This window comes from Protopterus annectens, chromosome 9.part0 (genome assembly GCF_019279795.1).
Source record: "Protopterus annectens isolate FY-2018-M chromosome 9.part0, PAN1.0, whole genome shotgun sequence".
NCBI classification, from domain to species: Eukaryota; Metazoa; Chordata; order Ceratodontiformes; family Protopteridae; genus Protopterus; species Protopterus annectens.
The window spans coordinates 532,893,444-532,916,854 of record NC_056743.1 but is presented as its reverse complement, the minus strand read 5'-3'; positions in this window follow the sequence as shown (position 1 = coordinate 532,916,854).

The window sequence follows — 23,411 nt, the reverse complement described above, 5'->3', positions numbered from 1 at the left end:
ACGTTTTGCCTATTGGGCTCAAGGAAGGGACTTAGATCCTTTCACTGCTCCCATCCATATGGTTCTTGATTTTCTAGCTGAACTCTTTCATGCAGGTTCATCTCCTTCTACTCTCAAAGTTCAATTGGCAGCTATATCTAACTTTCATGTGGGCATTTCAGAGTCTGCCATCATGTCCCACAAGCTTTGCAAAGCCTTTTTGAAGGGAGTTTTTCTACTCAGACCTCCTATAAGAAATCCTCCTCCTCCTTGGGACCTTAATTTAGTTCTCAGTTCTTTGATTCTCCCCCCTTTCGAACCTGCAGCTTCCTGTTCATTAAAATTGCTATCATGGAAGACTCTCTTTCTGGTAGCTATTACTTCAGCTAGAAGAGTTTCAGAACTTCATGCACTCAGCTGTCGACCTCTTTATCTGTTGTTCCATAAAGACAGGGTATCCTTACGAACCAACCCGTCCTTTTTACCTAAAGTAGCCTCTGCGTCTAACCTAAATCAAAGCATTGACCTCCTGTGTTTTTCCAGAATATTCTAATAGGTCTGAACAAAAATTGCATTGGCTAGATGTTCATCGTCAGTTAAGGTACTATTTGGATAGGACCAAACAATTCAGAAAATCTGACCAGCTGTTTGTCTCTTATGCAGAAGGCAGAAAGGGACTTTCTGTTTCCAAGGTATCACTATCTAGATGGCTAACATCTCTGATTTCCATTGTTTATGAAATTAGACACCAAAAGCTGCCTAACAAACCTAAGGCCCATTCCACCAGAGCTTTGGCTACTTCTATAGCTTCCAAGACAGACTGCCTATTGACACCATTTGTGCAGCGGCTACTTGGGCTACTCCTCACACTTTCATTTCACATTATAAGTTGGATTTAGCTTCTAGGCATAGAGCTAACTTTGGTACCACTGTTCTCAAGAGTCTGTTCTGTTAGGCCACCCGGGACAAGGTGCTAGGGACGCGGTCCCATCCAGCAAGAATGAAGGCGAGATAGACAACTTAACATATAGAAGTTATGTTCTTACCATAACGTTCCATGTTAGTTGTCTTCTTCTCGCCTTCTTTCTTGCGTCCCACCCTCCTTCCCCCTGGCCTGGACAGACCTAGAGGAGTTTGATTGTGACCTCTCTTTCTACCACCTCTTTGCTATAGGTATATGCTCTGCTGTGCATATTTTCCTGGATCAGGCTTTAGGTCACCTTTCCTCTTCCCCTTTGTTTATAGAGGTGGACTCTCTTTTTCCAGTTTTTCTGGTTGTATTATTAGCTGGGCCTAGCTCAAACGAGATCTGAGGTAATTCACGCGTAGCATTGTGGGATATAAGGGGAGCCTCGAACCGGTGGAACCAACTCTCGAGCTTTTAGAGTGGCCGAGTCGGAGCCGAGGTCGGCTCCGAACCCATCCAGCAAGAAAGAAGGCGAGAAGAAGACAGCTAACATGGAACGTTATGGTAAGAACATAACTTCTATTTTTATGGACCTTTCTCCCTGGGCCGCCTCTGAAAATGGGCTCACACCCAGATGGAATATCCCGGTTAACAAATGTAAAATAATAACTATAGACATGAACACTTTATAGTCATGGTGTAGTATTGAAATGGGCCAGTATGAAGATGGAGCTGATGGATCTTTACCCACTTTAGGTATTACAGCTACCACTGCTTTCTTCCAGGACATTGGTACTTCTCATCTTAAAAAACATCCACATCTTTGTCAGTTTTTTCCTCCTAGCTTCCAAACATCCACAGGAATACCATGTATTCCTGTGGACTTTCCTGTAGATTGGTTATACATCACAATTTTTATCTCCTCTCCTCCTAGCCTAACTTTTAGAAATTCAGCATCATCTACCTCTACTGTTGGCATATTTAATTCTTCTCTAAACATTTCCATTTGTGTCTTTTCTTGATTTTCATATTTCTGTGCTTTATAGAAATGCTCATAAAATTTCCAAAATAGTTTACCTCTAGAGGATCTCGTTACCTTCATTGTTTCAAGCTCTCTATGCTGGCGACAGCCCTTTCTACTTTCTGTTGCCTGAGTTGCTGTGCTAAACATTTTTGTGCTCTTGTGTTATCAAAAAAAATGTTACTTAATAGCAACCTTTCTAAACTTGTGCATATTATCGAGGTAATCCCTTATTTTCTGTCTAGTATTCTGCAGTTGATCCTCTTCTTGTTCTGAGAGATTCCCCTTTTTCTGCAGTACTTTAACATTTGTCAGTCCCTCTAAGTAATTCTTATTACCTAACCATAGTTCCCTTTTATTTATTTCCACCCTAATTTTAAGCTCCACCTTAATTTTATCCCATTCCCTACCTATATTTCCAGTAGAACCTTCTATCATCTCTAACAGCTCCTGAATAATCTCCACTGCCCATTCTTTCCTCTCTCTTCAACAAATAGGTGAGAAAATGCCAATGTTCAGTTTTATTTCATTGCCCTGTGCTTTTATTTTAGCTATTACTGGTGCATGATCTGAAATAGTTATAGGGTATTAAGAACTTCAACTAAATGCACATGTTCCTGTGAAATGTAAATTCTGTCTAGCTTAGCCCAGTTTTTATATATAGGGAATAATATGTAAATTTGCTCCAAAATTCTATTACTGAATTTACATCTTCCATGCCAAATATTTTCATAAATTTCTTCAAAAAACTACCCTCCATTGTTATATTTTTCCTTCTATGCCCCAGACACATCTTCACTCCTGCAAATAAAATTTCATTCCTCACCTACAATTAATATTATTTGCTGAAAACTGATTCTCCCAGAATGTTCTTAAGCTCCATTATAGCAGCTTTAGGTGGAATGTAAATACATGCCAGTGTGTAATCCTCCTCCCTAGACAGTATGTCCCTTACCACTATAAATCTGCCATTGCTATCTTTTGTATCTTCGTCTATCACTATTGGTGCTCCTCTTTCAATTAATATAAGTACTCCTATTTTCTTTTGTCCCAGGTATTCCGGTGAGTAACCATCCTGCAAACCTTTCTTTTCCAAATTCACATGTTCAATTTTCCTAAGTGTGTCTCCTGTAACATAGCTATTTGCATTCTACATGTTTTAATATAGTTCACTACACTTTCTTTTTTGTATTTATCTATGAGGCCATTTACATTGAAAGACATCACTGAAAGCATAATTGTATTAAAAAGTTATTATTCCCACCTTTTATGTATAACATATTTTGTTAAATGTCTAGTTACAGCTTTTGCATTACATGCATACACTGTTTGTCAGGTTAAACTTTTATACAGTTGTTTCTTATCATATGCATTTGAGCCTATGTCACATTGTATAAAACTTTTTCTTTTATTGAAACCCTCAATCAAAAAAACAGACCGCCAATCCCCCCAAAACCTATTATCTTAATACTAACAGACAAAACTATTTACACCTTCAAATAGTGAAGTTTTACCCTCATAATAGTAACAAAGGTCCCAACCTGACAGCCACACTCAGTGACTTGAGTTAACCTAAAAGAAAGCTTGGTAAAGGTTTTGGGTCCCATCTGAGTTGGTGTGGTCTTTCCTGTGTTTCCTTCTCTTCTGCTAATTTGTCCTTTGCTTTTGGCTCGAACAGGTTGTTGGCTCTGAAGTAGTAGTTGAAATGGAAATGTCACAGTTACTAACAAAAGAATTCACATTAAGGTTATTTCTGTTGGCTTCATTCTCTGCCTGTGTCAATGCAGTATTAAAATTGTTAGAGACATCCTGATTCAAAATATTCTGTCCAGCTCAATCATTTCCAATGTTTTTGATTATTTCATGGGCATTATATTTATTTCCATGGTCTGAAACCTCAGCCGTTAGTGTAAAATCATCTAAGTCAACCATTGAACATCCTACACTTGCACATTGGAGCTTATTTGACTGTTATGTTACTGTATTCACTGTAGTTGTAGTACTAGTGGCACAATGAGAAATACAGATGTTAGAAACTGGCTGCCTATATATTGGATGATTTACGGTTCCTATTAGAAGCCAGTCTCTCTGTTTTTAAAATCATTGATATCATATAGGAATTTGCATTTCTTTGAGGTGATCAGTTTGTTCTCAAAGATCTTAAGTCTGTCAAACATATTTTGATAATCAGGTAGAACAGCATTAAGTCCTGCAATATGCCCAAAGTTATCCCCTAATCTATCAATTTTCTATGCAAGTTCACTTTAAATATTTGTGAAAAAATTGTTCATTACCTTCATGTAATTAATACCAAGTTGGAAATTGAACTCTTGCTACTTCTTCATCAAATCCGGATATTTGTTATCCTGTGAAGGCATCTTTGTGACCCTAAGGCCTCTAGGAATAATGCCTTTCTTGATATATACGGTAAAACTTAATCTCTGCCATTCAAGTTTCTTAAAACATTCGACTAGGGAACCAAGGACCTATATTTTTTTTTACAAGTTCATCTGTCTTATTCATAGTTATGTCAGTTTGAGGGATTCCAATATTAGTTCTAGAAGGCATAGAGCATGAAAAGGATTCTCACCCACTTGTAGGAGACACTGGAATGAATAATAGAACAACAAGCCTGTGTTTCCATCATTATAACTGATGATCAAGGAGGAGAGTCCCCAAGTCCAAGTAAAACACAAATATGAAAATAAAAACACCCACCAACACTTCCAGATATCTGGGTCCAATAAAGAAGAAAAAGTAGACTAATCCAATAAAACAAATGTACACAGAAACAGCTGAATTCTCCAGAATAAAAGCAAACTTTAATTGTCGACCATAAGTGCCTTCACAGGTAACTCTGCTTCTTCAGATGCTAATAACATATTCTAAAATTATTTCAGTTTAAATACGCCTTCATTCAGTCGTAATTAATCATGACTCAAGCACTTTACCAATATTTTAAAGCCATACCCTAAAACTCTAAAAAACATTCCAACAGGTATATACACATGCTTAACAACCTGATGATACATACATACATAAACAAATGCATCTCTTTCTTTCACATAAAATGTATTAAAAAAACCCTATACACTAATACTTCAACTAAATAAAAGCATGTGCAATACACTTAAGGAGATTTAAAACAAGTTTCAAGCATTTAATCCTTTTCATTTCAACCTAGCCAATGGTCTCGAACTTAACTTAGGTTTAATGGGGACACATTCATTTAAACCGTGTTCATAATCTGCCCTAAGTCTTATGATCCATTTGGCTTGTACTTGGTCAGTCTGTTTATGTATATCACCTCCCCTTTTATTTTCAAAAACTTTGCCTATAACCATAAATTTAAAAGTATGATCTACACCTGCAGACAAAACATGCTTAGCTAAAGCACTTGCCTTATTACCATTATTAATGTAATCTGAAATTTAAGAAAGTTCAGTTACAGATTTGCTGTTCTGAAATACATACAATATTCGTCAAAGATACCCACACCTCCAGGTTGGTGGCACAGCATGAAGCATCAGAGACTATCCATGTGCAACTAACAGTGGGCAAAACTGCCTTCCAGTTTATAGCCTGCTACAGACCACCCTCCCAAACCCAGGAACCCCACTCGGCCTTCCTGAGAACACTGGAAAATATGAAGGTCTCTCCAAACACCATTATATTGGGTGACTTCAACAACCCAAACATAGACTGGGAGCATTACTCTAGCTCCAACACCCTAGCCCAAAGGTTCCTAGAATTTATAAACTCAAATGCCATGGAACAACTTGGTACCACTCCCACAAGAGGGGAAAACATACTGGACCTGATCATCACCAACATGGGGACTCTATGCCCCAGACCAGAAGTGCATCCCTCACTGGTAAGATCAGACCATAAACTAATCTCACTGGATATTCACATCCCGACCCCACCTCCTGCCCAGAAAACCACAGTGAAAAACTTCTCTAAAGCAAATTTCACACTCCTCAAAACCGAGGTGGAATCCTTCAAAGCCCCCGGGCCTGTGGAAAATACGGCCCAGACCACAGAATCCTTTATAAATGCATTCTATGAACACATTCAGGAATGCATGGATCATGCAATCCCAAATAAAACCAAGAACCAATCCTCCAAAGGCAGACATCCTGTCTGGTGGACCCCAGCCATAAACAAACTATACAATAGAAGGAGGAAGCTACTAAATGATAGAGCAAAATCCCAAAAAGGGAAGGCATCTCTGATCAGTATTAGCAAAAAACTACGGGCACTCATAAAATCGTCTAAGGCCAGCTTCGAGAGAAAAATTGCACAGGACACTAAGGATAATCACAAGGCTTTCTTTAGTTATGTTAGGAACCTGGGTGGGAATTCCCAGATATGCTCAGAATTAGTCCAAAATGACAAAAAATACACCGAACCCACAGACATTGCCAACATCCTAGCTGACAGGTTCAGCGCAAACGTCTCCCCCCTATCCCCACCAAAAGGGCAAATATCTATCCCAGCAGAGTGCTGCCCCCCTGATGTCTCAGATGCTCAGGTAAGAGCCGCCCTCTCCAAAGCAAAAAACACAGCATCAATGGGACCAGACGGTGTCCCGGGCTGCGTCCTACATGAATTCCAAGAAGAGCTAAACCCAAACATAAAACTACTGTTCAATCTCAGCCTTACTACAGGATATGTACCCAAAGAGTGGCGTACAGCAACAGTGGTCCCTCTCCACAAAGGTGGTGCCTCAACGGATCCTGGAAACTATCGCCCCATAAGCCTGACTAGCTTGGTCTGCAAAGCTATGGAAAGGATCATCATGGACCTCATAAATAAAGATATTGGGGACCTACAGACACTGGATCCTACCCAGTTCGGCTTTGTTAACGGCAGATCCTGCCTCTTAAACCTGGTTGATTTCTTTGAAACAGTCACCAAGGCCATTGATGAGGGGAAGGTGGTCCACACAGCCTACTTGGACCTCACAAAAGCCTTCGATACAATACCCCACTCGGGCATTATAGATAAGCTCACCAGCTTAAATATAAACCCCTATGTTACTAGATGGGTTGCAAACTGGCTCAAGGACAGAACCCACATGGTTAGAATTGCTGGAGCCATGTCAGACTCCAAAACAGTTACAAGTGGCATCACACAAGGCTCAGTCCTGGGACCTCTCTTGTTCGGTATATATTTCTCGGAGTTACAGGCCAACACGGAAGGACTGTGGGTGACCAAGTTCGCAGATGACTGCAAACTGGGTGCCATAATCGAGACTCCAGCCGACACAAGCATCCTCCAAAAGGGCCTCATAGAAACAGACAACTGCTGCCAGAGCCATGACCTCAAGCTAAACGCCAAAAAGTGTATAGTCATCCCCTTTGGCAAAAACAAAGTGCCCACAAATTACCACATAGGTGGTAATCCATTAAGTACAGAAGAAGTAATTAGGGACCTGGGGACCCAAGTTGATAGCAGTCTCTCATTTGACAACCACGTGGCCAAAGTGGTTAGAAAAACATTTTATATAGCCCACCTAATCATGAAGGGATTCACATCTAGATCAGGGGAGGTCATCATGCCTCTTTACTCATCCCTCATCAGGCCCATAATTGAGTACAATGCCACTTTTGGGATGTACCTTACCAGACACCTGCAGCAACTGGAAAGACCCCAAAAGTACCTTACCAAGAGGATCAAAGGGCTCAAACAGATGCCATATGCTGCCCGGTTAAAGATACTCCAACTCTACTCAGTGGCATACCGCCTGTTCAGGGGCGATCTGTGCCTGACGTATAAAGCCATGTCCAACCTGGAATTAATGGACATGCTGCACCTTAGAAAATCTAAATCCCATCGAGCTACGTGCTCGAGAGACTTGAACCTCAGCACTGAAATAAATAGGACATGCTGGAGGGACAGATTCATAACCCAGAGGCTCCCTTCACTCTGGAATAAAATCCCAGTCCAGGTTAGGCAGAGTCCCTCATTGACTCTCTTCAAGAGGAATCTTGATGAGTGGATGGGAGATCATAGGTTTAACCCGGGTATCACTTCTGTGTCACTGTTAGACAGAGGCACAGTATACTAACCTCGAAAAAGGGCATAGCAAAATTAATTTAAAATGGGTGGCGAAAGCCAAACACATTCTGGCTAGGCTTATAAATGCCCTAGGGCAGATAGCCTAGTATGAACCTATGAACTGTTTGTAAGTTTCTTGGAGGCCAGTGCTTGCTTGGGCTAAAGGGAAGTCTCTGTGTTCACCAGTGGCAGTGGTTAACACTGAGCAGCCTGCCTGTCCTTGTAGGAGTGGTTACTGCCTAGAAGCTGTAGTTTTATTGGGCATTTTGGGACAATTCTAAACTCCTTGATCTCTAAACTCCTTGATATCTCTCTCTTAAAACCCTGCAACTGTCTTTTTGTGCGGTCTTGCACACAGAGCAGCGTCAAACAGGTTTAAACTATTCCCGGCTCCACAAAGTCTGCTCTTCACTTTTTCCCTTAGAACTGCTCTAAATCTCTAATTAAGCTCTCTATTCTCATTCTAAAACCCTGCACTTGCTTGTATAAGTAATCTCATAGGTAAAACACAAACTAAAGCACTACATCCTCTTATACTCCTTCTAAGCACTTGCTCCCTATTGGTTCTTTCTGATCAGTCAATAAGTAGTTCCCTATATTATTCAGGCATGTCCAAAGGTCAGTTTTGAGTTTACTCTCCAGTCCAGCTGGTGAATCTGGGAATCTTGAGGCAATGTTACAACTGCCTTATGTATACAGACCACCCTCTTCTCCTCCCAACAAGCTCAAATATATGTGAGAGATGCGACTATATAGCCAAACTGGAGGCTAAGCTCTCTCAACCCAGTACTGGCACAGCCTGTCAGGAGGAGTAGGTAACCACACACACCACAAATCCAGTCTCACATAGACCTATCGCATCAGCAAACCAAACACATAAACACGCAAAAACATACTCGGAGGCTCTAAATAAAAATCTGCCTAAGCAGCAGAGATCTCCAAAGCAGACATCCCATCAACACCTACCACGAAACAATATCCACGTAGCACATAGCTCACAAAGTCAGTGTGCCACACAGTCACAGCCCTTAAGGCTAAACAACACACCTAATACACTTGTAATAGGTGACTCTATTGTCCGACACACTGACGTCCCACTCACCAGGCTGAACAAGGAGAAGGTCACTGTAAGCTGCCTGTCGGGTGCCAGGATCCGCCACATAACACAAGCACTTAGGCCACTCCAAAGCAAGTACAAATATGACTCCGTCATTGTCCATGCGGGTGTGAATGACCTGAGATGTACCTCCCTGGACTACATGAAAAAAGACGTACAGGAGCTCTTTGATCATGTAGCCCAGGCCGGTATGACCCTGACCTTGAGTAGCATCTTACCCTCACCAAGAATGATGCCACAGTATAAAGACAAAATGATCAATTTTAACAATTGTCTAAAGTATTGGTGTCATTCAAAGGGGATCCAGTGTCTGTCAGCCTGGGATGACATGCTCGAGAAGCCACGTTGCTTTGCTAGTGACGGCTTGCACCTGTCACCCCTGGGTTTTCGAATACTGGCAAAGACTCTTGCCTCCCCCATAGTGCCTAGACAAACCCACCCCCATAGACAACACAAAGAAAAAAAACTAAGGGTAATGCTGCTCAATGCCAGAAGTCTAAACCTCAAGATGCACGCAGTCGAGACTCTCCTCAGTATGGAAAATATCGATAATTGTGCAGTAACAGAAACCTGGTTCAATGCTCCCGAGAGCACCCCAGCACTAACAGGTTATACTTCATACCATGCTTTCCTGCCCCAAAACTCAGACCGAACCACAAAAGGAGGGGGAGTATCCATATTTATCAAAGATACCCACACCTCCAGGTTAGTGGCACTGCACGAAGCATCGGAGATCATCCGTGTGGACTAACAGTGGGCAAAATTGCCTTTCAGTTTGTAGCGTGCTACAGACCACCCTCCCAAACACAGGAACCTCACTCGGCTTTCCTGAGAACACTGGAGAATATGAAGGTCTCTCCAAACACTATTATCTTGGGTGACTTCAACTACCCAAACATCGATTGGGAAAACTACTCAAGCCCAAACACCCTTGCCCAACGGTTCCTAGAATTTATAAACTCAAATGCTATGGAACAACTGGTCACCACTCCCAGAAGAGGGCAAAACATATTGGATCTGGTCATCACCAACATGGGGTCTCTATGTTCCACACCAGAGGTATACCCCTCATTGGTAAGATCAGACCATAAACAAATCTCACTGGACATCCATATTCCGTCTCCACCCCTAGCCAAGGAAACCACGGTGAAGAACTTCTCAAAAGCAAACTTCACACTTCTCAAAACTGAGGTGGAGTCCTTCAAAGCCCCCGGGCCAGTGGAAAATACGGCCCAAAATGTAGAATCCTTTACAAAAGCATTCTATGGACACCTACAGGAATGCATGGAGCATGTTATCCCAAATAAAACCAAGACTTACTCCTCCAAAGGCAGGAGACCTGTCTGGTGCACCCTGGCCATAAATAAGCTATACAACAGAAGGAGAAAGCTAGTACATGACGGAGCAAAATCCCAAAAAGGGAAGGCGTCACTGATCAGTACTAGCAAGAAACAACGATCCCTCATAAAATCATGTAAGGCCAGCTTCGAAAGAAAAATTGCACAAGACACTAAAGATAATCACAAGGCCTTCTTTAGTTATGTCAGAAACCTGGGAGGCAACTCCCAGATAAGCTCTGAGTTAGTGCAAAATGACAAAAAATACACTGAGCCCACAGACATTGCCAACATCCTGGCAGAAAGGTTCAGTGCAAACTCCCCCTCCCCCCCAAAAGAGCAAATGTCAATCCCAACAGAGTGCAGCCTTCCTGAGATCACAGATTCTTCCTCTCACCGTGTTTCTGTGTGTGTGTATGTGAATGCGAGCTCACTGCAAACAAGATCTGGGGAATAGGTGCATTGCAGCATGGGATACCTCTTAGCCACGAGCCAATTGAAGACTTCGAGCTAGAGTATGGCTGAGTCGGAGCCGAGGTTCGGCTCAGAACCCACGGGTAAGAATGTGAAGTGAGATGGACTACATACATCGAACATTATGGTGAGTACATAACTTCTTGATGTTAAGTTGTCTCTTGCCTTCATTCTTGCTGGTTGGGTTCGGAGCCGATCTTCGGCTCCAACTCGGCCATTTTCTAAAGCTCGAGAGCTATTTACTGGCTCGAGGCCTCCCTATATCCCACAATGCCTGGCGCTAGATCCCCAGATATCGTTTGCCACTTCAGCTACGAGGTTGCACTTTACTGGCTCAGGTCGTATTCATCTTTTTGCCATAATTAGTTGTTAATTTTTAGTATATATCTTATAAGCAATGTAATATATTTAATATCAAATCATGAATATTTATGAGCCCAGAGAGAATGTTTGGTTAGCCCATTTATATGCTGAGTTAATATTCTATTGGTTAATTGATTTTAATTTGGATATATAAGGGATTAATGTTTTAATTCTTAAAAGCGTTTATATCTATTGATATCTGTTGGTGTTTTTGTTTAATAAATCGAGTGGATATTATTCCCTGGGTTTCCTGTTTTGGTTCACTGCACTCCTTTCTGGACTTATTGGTGACATTTGAGTGCTTTTCACTTTGTTTTTAATTTTTAGTATATATTTTAAGCTTTTTTTTTTTGTTCTTAGTAGTGTAGTACTGTTAGATTAGTTGTAGTACCTGTGTTTTCTGCCTTTTAGGAAACTCGTTTTAATTAGAGAGTTTCTCCCCTCCCCCCCATCTCCCTAGAGTAGGCCGTTTAAATTAGAGGCTATCCCCTTCCCTTTTATAAACCTTTTTCCAGTAGGAAGTAGTGTTTAGCCTTTGTAGTTTAAAGATAATTTTATTTTTATTTTTGCTAGTATTGTTACTCTCTCTAATTTTTTGTGTGAAGGCGTGGGACTAGTGTGTGTGTGTGAGCGTGTGTGTTTATTTACACTTGTCTAATATTATTCAGTTGGTATCCCTTTGTCTTTAGCATGTCAAAGGATACCCAAGGTATCAGGGTTCAAGAAGTGTGACTTGTGCTGTCAGAAAATGTCTCTGACAGACGGTCACACTTCTTGTGTTTATTGTTTGGGCGCCCTACACCTGCAGGACTCTTGCTCGGTATGTCATGCCTTTAGTCTGAGAGTCCTGCAGGAGCGTAGGAACAAGTTGATTCTCAGGGGGTTACTTAAACCCGAGGGGTCTCCGGCGAAGTCTCAGCCAGCAAAAACCCCTAAGCCCACCAAGCCGTCAGCTCCCAGTATGGAGCCATCACCAGGTGGAGCGTCTGCTTCTATTTCGGTTCCGGCCGCAACGGAAGTATCTAAATCTCACTCGGCTTCGACCTTGGTGTCGGAACCATCAGGGAGCCATAAGTGATCTAGGTCGCCATCCCTAGAGTCGATTCGCTCGGCTCCGGGGTCGCCCTTACTACAATCTGAACGGAGCCATCGGTCCTCGAGGCTATCCGATCCTGACTTGGAGAGAGTGGTTAGTAGACTCCTCAAATCACAGGCCCTGGCTAAAATGTTAACTAGCCCTCCTCATCAGGCTGTGGCCATTCCTGTTTCTGAAGTAGTTCCTTCTCCGACTCCTCCTGCCAGTTTGGAGTTGGAGTTTGTTGGGGCTCGGATCTTGGAAACAGCGCCAATGCTTCCCCTTTCGGCTCAGTCATCTGCTCCGAATTCTTCAATGGTTCTGTCCTTGGAGGGATCTGGGTACCGAGACTCCCTCGTCGGCTCCAAGGGGGTGAGTGGCATTGGACCCTTTTCTGACCCCGTTCTTCCTCTCGGAGCCTCGGCACAGGTAAGCTCGGCTCCTACATCTGCCTCAGAGCCGTCCCTTTCATTGCCGGGGAGGATTCCTATCTCTTCGGAGCGGGGCCCCTCTTCTCTGCCAGACAGGGGCGCCTTCGAGGTCATGAGGAGCGTGCTGACTTCCGAGTCTGCACCTCGATCAGCCCCTTCAGCTCCTCCACCCAGGGTGCCTGCTTCGGTCTCTGCCCCTCCTACAGACCCCAAGCGAGGGGATCAAATGCTCCAGGTCACCACACTGGGTGTATCTTCCTCTTCCAAGGCCTCCCCTGAGATTTCAGAGGAGCCCCCTCGTAAGAGGAAATGTAAGAGGAAACATGTCGACTCCCCCGAGTCTGTCATGTCAGATACCGACTTGGAGGATTCGGAAGGGTCCCCAAGATCCCCCTCTGAAGATGTCTCTTTCTCAGACATCCTTGAGATCCTTAGGCAGAGGGGGAACTGGACTGCCCTTAACCCTTCTGAGGACGAGTCGGTATTCCTGGATGCGTTTGGTTCTCGCCCCTCCCCCTCCTGGGTGTCTCCGCCTTTCGATCCATTGATGGCAGTAGTGGCTCGAAAGGCGTGGTCAGCCCCAGACACACTGGAACCAACCCCCCGCAGGCCCACTAAGTTTATTACGGCCCCTCGAGATGAACAGTTTTTGACAAAAGGTGTCCCCATTGATGCCATGGTAGTAGCAGCAGCCACAAAAAAGGAGTTGGCTGACACTTCTGTACCTGTCCATCCCCCTAATAAAGAGTCTAGGATGATGGACGGATATGGGAAGCGGATGTTTTCTTCAGCAACCTTCTCCATGCGGTTGCTGAATTACTTGTGCCACTTCACCCGCCTCCAGAGGGATCTCCTCAAGGAGCTAAGTGATACCCTTCGAGCTCCATCAGCTGCAGGGGCTCAAGACAATATCAACTCCCAGCTGGCAACTCTTAATTTTATCGTCAACTCCGCCATGTGGTTCATTTCGTATGTGGCTGATGGGGTGAGTAGGGCCGCAGGCACAGGCGCGGCTTTTAGAAGACATGCCTGGATGCGGTTATGTAACTTTGCTGATCCCTTCAAGGCGTCTTTCACCATTACCCCTTTTGATGGTTTGGCTCTGTTTGGACCTCAGGTGAAAGTTACCCTTACCAGGTGTGAGCAGGAAGGCAAGACTCTCTCTGCCGTGGGAGTCCATTTTTCCACTTTCTCTAGACCATACCCTAAAGGTCAGAAGAGTGGAAAGATGTGGTTCCGGAAACCCGAGGGAGCCGTGCCTGACACACGTGGCGAGTTACCCTCCAGAGGCAGAGGAGGGAACAACAATAGACGCCACCCGCAGGGCAGAGGGGGGTCCACAGAATCAGGGCAGCAGAGAATCTTTCTCTGACAAGCCCTTCCAGCACCCCTGAGGGGCTGCCCGGCTGTCCGCCTTCGGAGGCAGTCGGGGGAAGGTTGTCTCTGTACCCAGAAGCCTGGCATCTCATCCCATGAGACAGATGGGTACGGTCTATCATATCCGGAGGTTACAAAATCCCTTTTGTCCACACCCCCTTAAAATCAAACAATCCCATCCCAGATGGTCCGCCTGGTCTAAGAGAACATGCAGTACAAGAAATTTCGAAACTGCTAAAAAAAGGGCCATCCAACAAGTCCCAGCAGACCAGCAAGGATCCGGAATTTACTCAGAGTTCTTTTTGGTACCAAAAAAGACAGGGGACTGGAGACCCATTTTGGATCTCAGCAGGCTAAACAAGTCTGTTTAAAGAATGAAGTTCCGGATGGTCACGCTTCAGTCCATTCTACCCTTTTTGGGTCAGGACAACTGAATATGCTCCATAGATCTTCAGGATGTGTACTATCATATCAAAATGGACAGGCGTTCCAGAAGGTTTCTCCGCTTCTGGCTGGGAGCCAGTCATTACCAGTTCAGATCCCTGCCCTTTGGTCTCACCACAGCCCCCAGGGTGTTCAACAAATGCATGGCAGTGGTTACCGCTCACCTGAGATGGCAGGGATTCCAGGTGTTTCCATATCTAGACGACTGGCTCCTTACTGCTACCACCAGACATCAACTGCTGAGAGGCAGGGACTATACCATCCAAACATGCTCCAACCTAGGTATCTCAATAAATTTTGAAAAGTCTGCATTGTCACCTTGTCAGTCTTTAACCTTTATAGGCGCAAGATTAAATATGAAAGATCTGTCTGCAAGACTTCCAATAGACAGAGTGGCAGACATTCGCCAACACGTACAGGTATTATTAGGATGCAGAAAGATTCAGGACAGATTCGTCCTAAAAACCTTGGGTCTCATGGCAGCAGCGATCATATTAGTTCCCCTGGCTCATTTTCACATGAGGATTCTCCAAAGGATGCTTTTCACCCAATGGTCCTTTCAACAACTTCCTATGTCTCACAAGATAATAATCACGCAGTCATGCAAAGACCACTTGGGTTGGTGGATGGTCTCCCCATCAGTACCCCAGGGCAGACCATTTGTCCTTCCTCCTCCTCCAGTTGCCATGGTGACCATGGATGCCTCCCTGATCGGGTGGGGAGGCATTTTCAGGGCAGGACTGTCCAGGGCACCTGGCAACCCCACGAGTACCACTTGCACATAAATGTCTTGGAGATGAGGGTGGTGCTTTTAGCGTTGCAAGCTCTTCAAAACTCTCTACCCACTGGGACCATTGCAATTCACACAGACAATATGTCTGTAGTGTGGTACATCAACAAGCAGGGCGGAACCAAGTCCTATCCCTTATGTCGAGAAGCACTCAGACTATGGCAGTGGGCGATCTCCTCTCAATGGTTTCTGACAGCAACCCACATCCCTGGGAAGTCCAACGTCATAGCGGACAAGCTAACAGAGCTATTCTCATGCCACACGAGTGGTCTCTCAATCGGACAGTAGCGAACAAGATCTTCCGCAAATGGGGTCAGCCTTGCTGCGACCTTTTTGCAACTCCTCTCAACAGCAAGTGCGACAGTTTCTTCACTCTCTTCCCTCTTCCCAGACACTCCCCCAGAGACGCTCTAGTTCACGATTGGCTCCAGGGACTTCTGTATGCATTCCCACCCTTTCCTCTAATTCCCAAACTAATTCAGAAAGCTACCATGCTAGGTTGCAAGATGATCCTCATTGCCCCCTACTGGCCTCGACAAATCTGGTTCCCATTCATGCATCATCACCTTCTAGAGTAGCCATGGAATCTGGACCCAGTTCCGGACCTCCTGATCCATCAGTCGGGCAGGCTGCATCAATCTCTTCAATCTCTCAACCTCACTGGTTGCTCCACTTCCAGCCTTAGCCAGGCTTCCCAGTATTTCCTATTCTGTGCGTGAGATTATCCTTTCTTTGCACAAACCTACAACCAGGAAGACTTATGCTAGTAAGTGGAAAAGTTTCTCTTTCTGGGCAGAGGCTAGAAATATAGATCCTTTTATGGCCGCTGTCCATAACGTTCTAGACTTTTTAGCAGAACTTTTTCAAGCGGGCTCATCTTCTGCCGCCATTAGAGTTCAATTAGCGGCAATCTCAAATTTCCATACGGGTCTGTCAGAAACCAGCATCATGTCTCAAAAGCTTTGCAAAGCTTTTCTTAAAGGAACAATTTTGCTCAGGCCTCCAGTGAGAGATCCCCCACCTCCGTGGGACTTGAATTTGATCCTAGCTTCCTTGATACTGCCTCCTTTTGAACCAGCAGCTTCCTGTTCCTTGAAATTGCTTTCTTGGAAAACCCTCTTTTTGGTCGCCATTACTTCAGCGAGGAGAGTTTCTGAACTTCAAGCCCTATGTGTTCATCCTCCTTACCTAATTTTCCATAAGGATAGGGTTTCACTCAGGACTAATCCTTCGTTCCTTCCTAAGGTCCCCTCCGAAAATAATTTGAATCAATCCATTGATCTACCAGTTTTTTTTCCAAATTATTCCAACAAAACTGAACACAAATTACACCAGTTGGACATTCATAGGCAATTACGTTTCTATTTGCATAGGACTGAGCAAATAAGGAAATCAGGCCAACTCTTCCTGTCCTATGCGAAGGGTAAGCAGGATCGACCAGTGTCTAAAATAACCTTATCCAGGTGGTTGTCCTCTGTTATTACCTTTATTTATCAGTTGAGGAATAAAGAACTCCCTGCTAAACCTAAAGGCCACTCTACTAGGGCTTTAGCTATGTCGGCAGCCTTTCAAGCAAGACTACCAGTGGAAGCCATTTGTGCAGCAGCCACATGGGCCACCCCTCATACCTTCATTTCACATTATAAATTGGATGTGGCCTCTAGGAGTAGAGCTGATTTTGGTTCCACTGTGCTCAAGAGTCTGTTCAGATGAGCCACCCAGGACTAAAGTGCTAGGGATGCTGTCCCAACCAGCAAGAATGAAGGCGAGAGAGACAACTTAACATTAAGAAGTTATGTACCTACCATAACGTTCCATGTTAGTTGTCTTCTTCTCGCCTTCTTTCTTGCATCCCACCCTCCATCCCCCTAGCCTAGATAGACTGAGAAGAGTCCTCCTACAAGTCTTGTCTCTGGCTGAGTCTTACCCGATTTATGTCCTCTATCTTTTCTTTAGCCCTATAGCTGAAGTCTTGCTATTGGGACAGTTGTCCTCTTGTATTGTTATGGTGTTAGGTCTTTCAAACGAGATCTGGGGATCTAGTGCCAGGCATTGTGGGATATAGGGAGGCCTCAAGCTAGTAAATAGCTCTCGAGCTTTAGAAAATGGCCCAGTCGAAGCCGAAGATCGGCTCCGAACCCAACCAGCAAAAAAGAAGGCGAGAATAAGACAACTAACATGGAACGTTATGGTAGGTACATAACTTCTTATTATCTTTTGTTGATACTGAGGTATCATCCTTGGAAAAGGTAGAATGCTGCTCAGCATTAGGCTCATACCAGCCTGAGATGCTTAGCCAGAGAGCTGTATTATGTCTGCCTTCATATAGTCTAGGAAGGCACCTCTCACATTTACACCCACATAAACTGTGATGGAGTCAAGAAAATACCTGTGATGTAGTGACTGGAGCACATCCATTATCTTGCAGATTCTAGGTCCTGACAAGCAGCTGAACTTTTCACAGACCTTGCTCATCTTGGTATGTGGGATATCTATGTGTACCACACTAATGTCTCGTGTGACTAAGATATTGTGTTGTGTGGCAGTTTGTGGGCTTAGAGGTTGAGACACCTTGCTTGTGATGATGCTGTGCGTGTCTTGGTGCATATTCTCTTAGCAGGGTGCTCTAGAGATTGCTGAGGATACTTGTGTATGTCTGTGAAGTTTTGGAAGTTTACATTTAAGAGCCTGAACTTGTTTGATGAGATTTGTGTTTGTGAGAGCTTTACCTTCGGTGACATTGTGTAACTACATCTCTCACGTACAGTACCAGTTTGCTTTAGAATTAGATGATTGACTGGAAACTTGAGACAATTGCTGTATTGCCATAGGATGCTCATATCCACCAAGTTGGTTGCAGAGATAGTAAGAAAGTGCAGATACATGGTTATAGATCCTTAATTCAAGATATTTTACTAATGGATGGAATATACTAGGTTAACGGCTGGCTAACTAGGCTGTTGTACTTGTAGAGCTATGACAATTTCTTCTGTGCTTTCTTGCTGTCTGGAGAATCAGCTCTTGGGCTTCACAGGAACAGAAATAGGCTGAGACCTTAATTTTCTGGCCAATAAGTCCCCATTGAGGAACATCTTCACTTAATTACTGCCATTTTAAGAAAAAAAAATATATAAATGCCTTTTTTTATTATTATTAAAACTGGAATTTCCTCTTTAAGAAACTTTTTAAAGAATATCTGAAGTTTCCTGTAAATTTTTAGCAAAAAAAAAAAAGCACTCCTGTGCACATTAGATCAACTACACAAATGGGCAGTGGAAGCCACATCTATAAATCATTTTATTAAGATTGTCACAGTAACTCCTATGCTAATGGATTAGACCAAGGTACAGCAGTAATTGCTCCACACAATTAAAAATGGTAGTTAAGCACTTTTGTCTTATAATGTACAAATACTTCATCAGAGCTAGTTAATCACTAAACCCCAGACCTTTAAATATGCTACATTGTCAGCAAAAAATCTTACACAATATGAATCTTAAAGGGACAAAGCACCACATATTTAATATGAACCAATAACACAAAGTGAAACCTTTACAAGTGCTTTGAATCACAAAAAAAAAAAACATCAAATCTAACCTCAAAATCATTACATTGTTAAAAAATCATAATTTAGCTGCCCTAAGTTTAAAAACAGAGTTAATGGAAACATAATCATTTAGGCTAGGGTCAGTAGTTGATTAAAGTTTAATTTGCCGATACAGTTCCCTGTATTCCAATCTGGTTCCCAGTTATTGCCCTTTGGATGAATAGGAACTATCTCAAGAATGCCAAATTCAAATTTCTAAAATGGTCAGAATTATCTTTATGCTTAGCAAGTGCATTATCATCATAGTAATGCTCATAACATCATTTTATTAAAGTTCTTTCAGTTTTCCTGATATAAAAACTGAGGCATATATGGCCTTATTTATAAAAATCTGACCTCTACTACCACAGTTACCTATATGTGAAAGAAAAGTAGTGCGGCCTTTATGATCCAAATCAAGTGTAGCCCCATTTAGTACGTAGAGACCTTGATTACAACCACCTCTCTTGCTTGTAATGTTGCCTTTCTTTTCAGACAAGGCCTTCATATTTCTGGCTGCTTTATACACAAATCTTGGTTGTTCTCCCAAGGTTTGATAAATACTGTCATCCACTCTAATGATACTCAATTGGTTTTAACAATCTTTTTTATATGGATGCCTCCCTATTGTATTGTAAAAATGTAAACATTATTAGAGATACCTAGAATACCATGTGAAACAAGAATACCCTTTGGGGGAATGTTCTTTTCAAAACATTGAAAGCAACAATGACCCCATGAGTGGTAGTGCTTATTTGGTGGTTCAGGTTGGGGAATGGAACTATGACCAGGATGTCAACATTTCTGATCCTTGGGACCATACTGAACCTTCCAGCCCATTGGAATCCTCTTTAGGATTTCTCCATTTACTCAGGTCTGAGAGGATAGTGATAAGATTGTACCCTCGAGTAGAGATGTTACAACAAGCACTGGATATGAACAAAAGGGAGAGAGAGAGAGAACTATGGTGCAAATAAGTAAGTATGAGTTTTATGGACCTACTTAAAGGAAGAGGCTATGTTTTAAAGTGGGCAGTAATTGAATTCAGTATGCTCATAATGGTTTTCAAGTTTTTAATTATGGTCATTTAGATATTTCCTTGGACCACAAATTCTTTTTGAGAAGGGTTTTGCCTTTGTACCCAGGAAATATTTAGAGTTAGTTGATAGTATTCTTGAACTAAAATTATTTTGCAAGAAGTTAAATTTGGCTGTGTTTGTGGAGAGGGACTATTTCTATATATTAATAAACAGTTGGTTAAAAGGAGTACATTTATTCCAGTGTAACACCCATCAATTCAGACTTTCAAAAGAGCATGTATTAGAGATATCTACAAGTATGATTGTTATGAGAGAGAATTTTGGAAACAATTCAGCTAAAAAAGTGTATGGTCTCCTGTGAACTTTGATGGCTGACAAGTCATTGCACATTATAAAACCAAATGAAGGGTGAAGGTTTGTTATATTTAATTCTGTACACTAGTGATTTACAAGGAGCTCCAGGATAAAAATACCAACAGTTTAGTATCTCAGAAAGAGTTTAATATTGCCTATAGGACCATCGACTTTCACCAAGAGGATAACTTATTCCAAGCGAGAAATACACATTCTCTCTTTGAATATTTAAGGAATCCTATTCCAGTTATACCAGAATTTTTGGGGATTACTGAAATACACAAATATATTCTGGAACAACCTTTTAGAGCTGTAGTTTCAGCCAATTGCAAAACCCACTCATTAGCAGTATATATATAAAAAAAAAACTAAAGCTCTTGGTGATTGAAGTTCTCCATATTCTCAAGAATTCATAGGATTTTCTGGAGATGATAAAGAATAATTTGTGGTGTGACAATTGTTTATTTGAAGAAGCTGTCATCACATGTACATTTCTTTCTAGTGATGATAATTTTATTGCACAACTTATGAATATTATTTTGGATCATATATATTCTGAAATAGAAATTTATTGACTAACTACAAATGTTGCCATGGAGGCAGTGTGTGCCCCAGTGTTTTTTCGAATTTGGTTATGCCCAGGTGGGAAAATATATTTTCCCTTTAAAAAATCTTTGAATATTGTGATTTATATTTGCACTTTTTAGTTGATATATTTATTTTGTGGAATGGATCAGAGGTTATTCTAGCTGTATTTATCAGTTATATACAACAGAGTTCCAATTTTCTTAGATTTACAAACCTTATTGATAATAGGGAGGTCAGTTATCTTGATAACCCAATTAGAATGCTCAAAGCAGGCACCAAACAAAGATGTAAAATAACGTCCAGGTTATTTGTTAATAAAAGCTATTTTGACAACCATAATTTTTAATTTATCAAATTCAAATTATCTGTTTTAATTACTGTTAACAAAACAATTGGACATGAGGTTTGATTGGTAATGATTTTAATGATTGATTTTAATGATGTATGCTTTACAAGAAGTAAAGTTTGGACGTGTGCTGTTCTGATGAAGTCCCTGGGATTGGGACAAAAGTGTTCAATCTGTTTTATTAAAGATGTTTTATTTGTACTGATACTGTGGATGTTATTTTACAAATTTTTTGTTTGGTGCCTGCTTTGGGCATTCTTACTGCGTTTTCAGTTTGTATTTCAAATGCTTTTACCATACCTTTTGTTGTTTATAGGTCAAGTACCTTAACTTAACTATTACCAAGATTGATGGCTTTTTCAAATCTAACATATATAGGAAACCTACTTTAGTAACAACTACTTGCATGAGTTTTCATTCTTTTTCTATGAATAATAGTCTTGCCAAAGGTCAGTTTATACTATTGGCTAGAATGGTTTCTTCTGATGAAATATTTGACAAAGAATGTAGAAAACTGGAGTTAATGATTTCCATTAGGGGCTATTCCAGAAAGTTAGTTGACATAATAGCACAAGTAGTTAGAGATTAATATACAAAGTATTTCCCCCTTTTATGTATAGGTCTCAAAATTAAATGAGATCACCTTCAACATCAACATCAGAATGACCAAAATTTTAGTAGATCATTGGTTCTACAATACAGCAGGGAGGCTTCCCATATAAAAGACATAATTAAAAGCAATTTGAATATCTTTCGGGTTTTTTTTTCCCAATGTTTGATAAATATAATTGGGATTTGTGTACAGAGCAGCCAGAAATTTGAAGGCCTTCTTTGAAAAAACAGGTACAATTTTTTTAAAGGGTACAAAAAAGTGTGGTGGTTGAAATCGGTGTCCCTATATACTAACTAGGGAAATACATGATTTGTATCCTAAAGGCCACACTACTGTCTTGTTACATAAAGGTCACCATGGTAGTAAAGGTCTGGTTTAGATAGCAAATGCCATACATGGCCCAATTTCTATACGGGAACACTGTAAGAACTTAAAAAAAAATTATAATTTATAACCATTACTGCAGTATTAGAAGAATACCCTTACTAATGCACTTACTAAGCATATAGAAAATTGTGACAATTTAAGAAATTTGTATTTGGCATTCTCAAGATGGTTCTTACTGATCCAAGGAGCGGTACTTAGGAAACCAGACTGGAATACAGGGAACTGTGTTGGCAAATGAAACTGGATGCAACTGCTTACCCTGGTCTAAATGATTGTTTCTATTAATTCTGCCCTTAAAGTTAGAGTAGCTAAATTATGACTTATTAACAATATAATGATTTTATGATAGTGGTCTCATGTTATGAACTGAACTGTTCCTGAAGGATTTGGTGGTTAGATTTGATATATTTTTGTGATTTGAAGCATTGTAAAAGTTTTACTTTATGAATGGTTCATACTAAATATGTTGAGCTTTGTCCCTTGAAGATTTTTTGGTGCCAAGGGAGGATATTTATAGCTTTGGGTTTAGTTATTAACTAGTTCTAGAAAAGTCTTTGAACATTATAAGACAAAATTACTTCACTACCATTTTTAACTGTGTGAAACAATTGCTGTTTTCAACTGTGTGGAGTTTGGCTGGCTAGTGTGGGGTACCTTGTTCTGATCCCTTGGTATAGCACTTGCTGTGACCATTTTAATGTTGTTCCTTTGGCTTTTCCCGGTTAGGGGTTGCCACAGCAGAACTCTGGTCTGCTAATGATTGGCAGTAGAATTTTACGGTGCCGAGGGGCCAGCTCAACGCCCAACCTTCAACGAAGGCACGCCCATTCTATGCATGTCTTTTGAATGCCACTCGACCGCGGGAAGGACATGCAGACTCCACACAGAAGGCTCTCCAGCCGAGAATCGAACAGGAAAACCTCTTGCTGTGAGGCAGCAATGCTACCGCTACACCACCGCAGTGCTGTGACCATTTTAATAAAAATATTTATAGATGTGGCTTCCACTGGTCCATTTGTACAGTTGATCTACTGTGCACTGGATCGTTTTTTTTTTTTTTATTGGTTATTAGTGTTGTTGGTGCACTGGCATTGGTCATTTTCGTTCCTAGTTGGAACA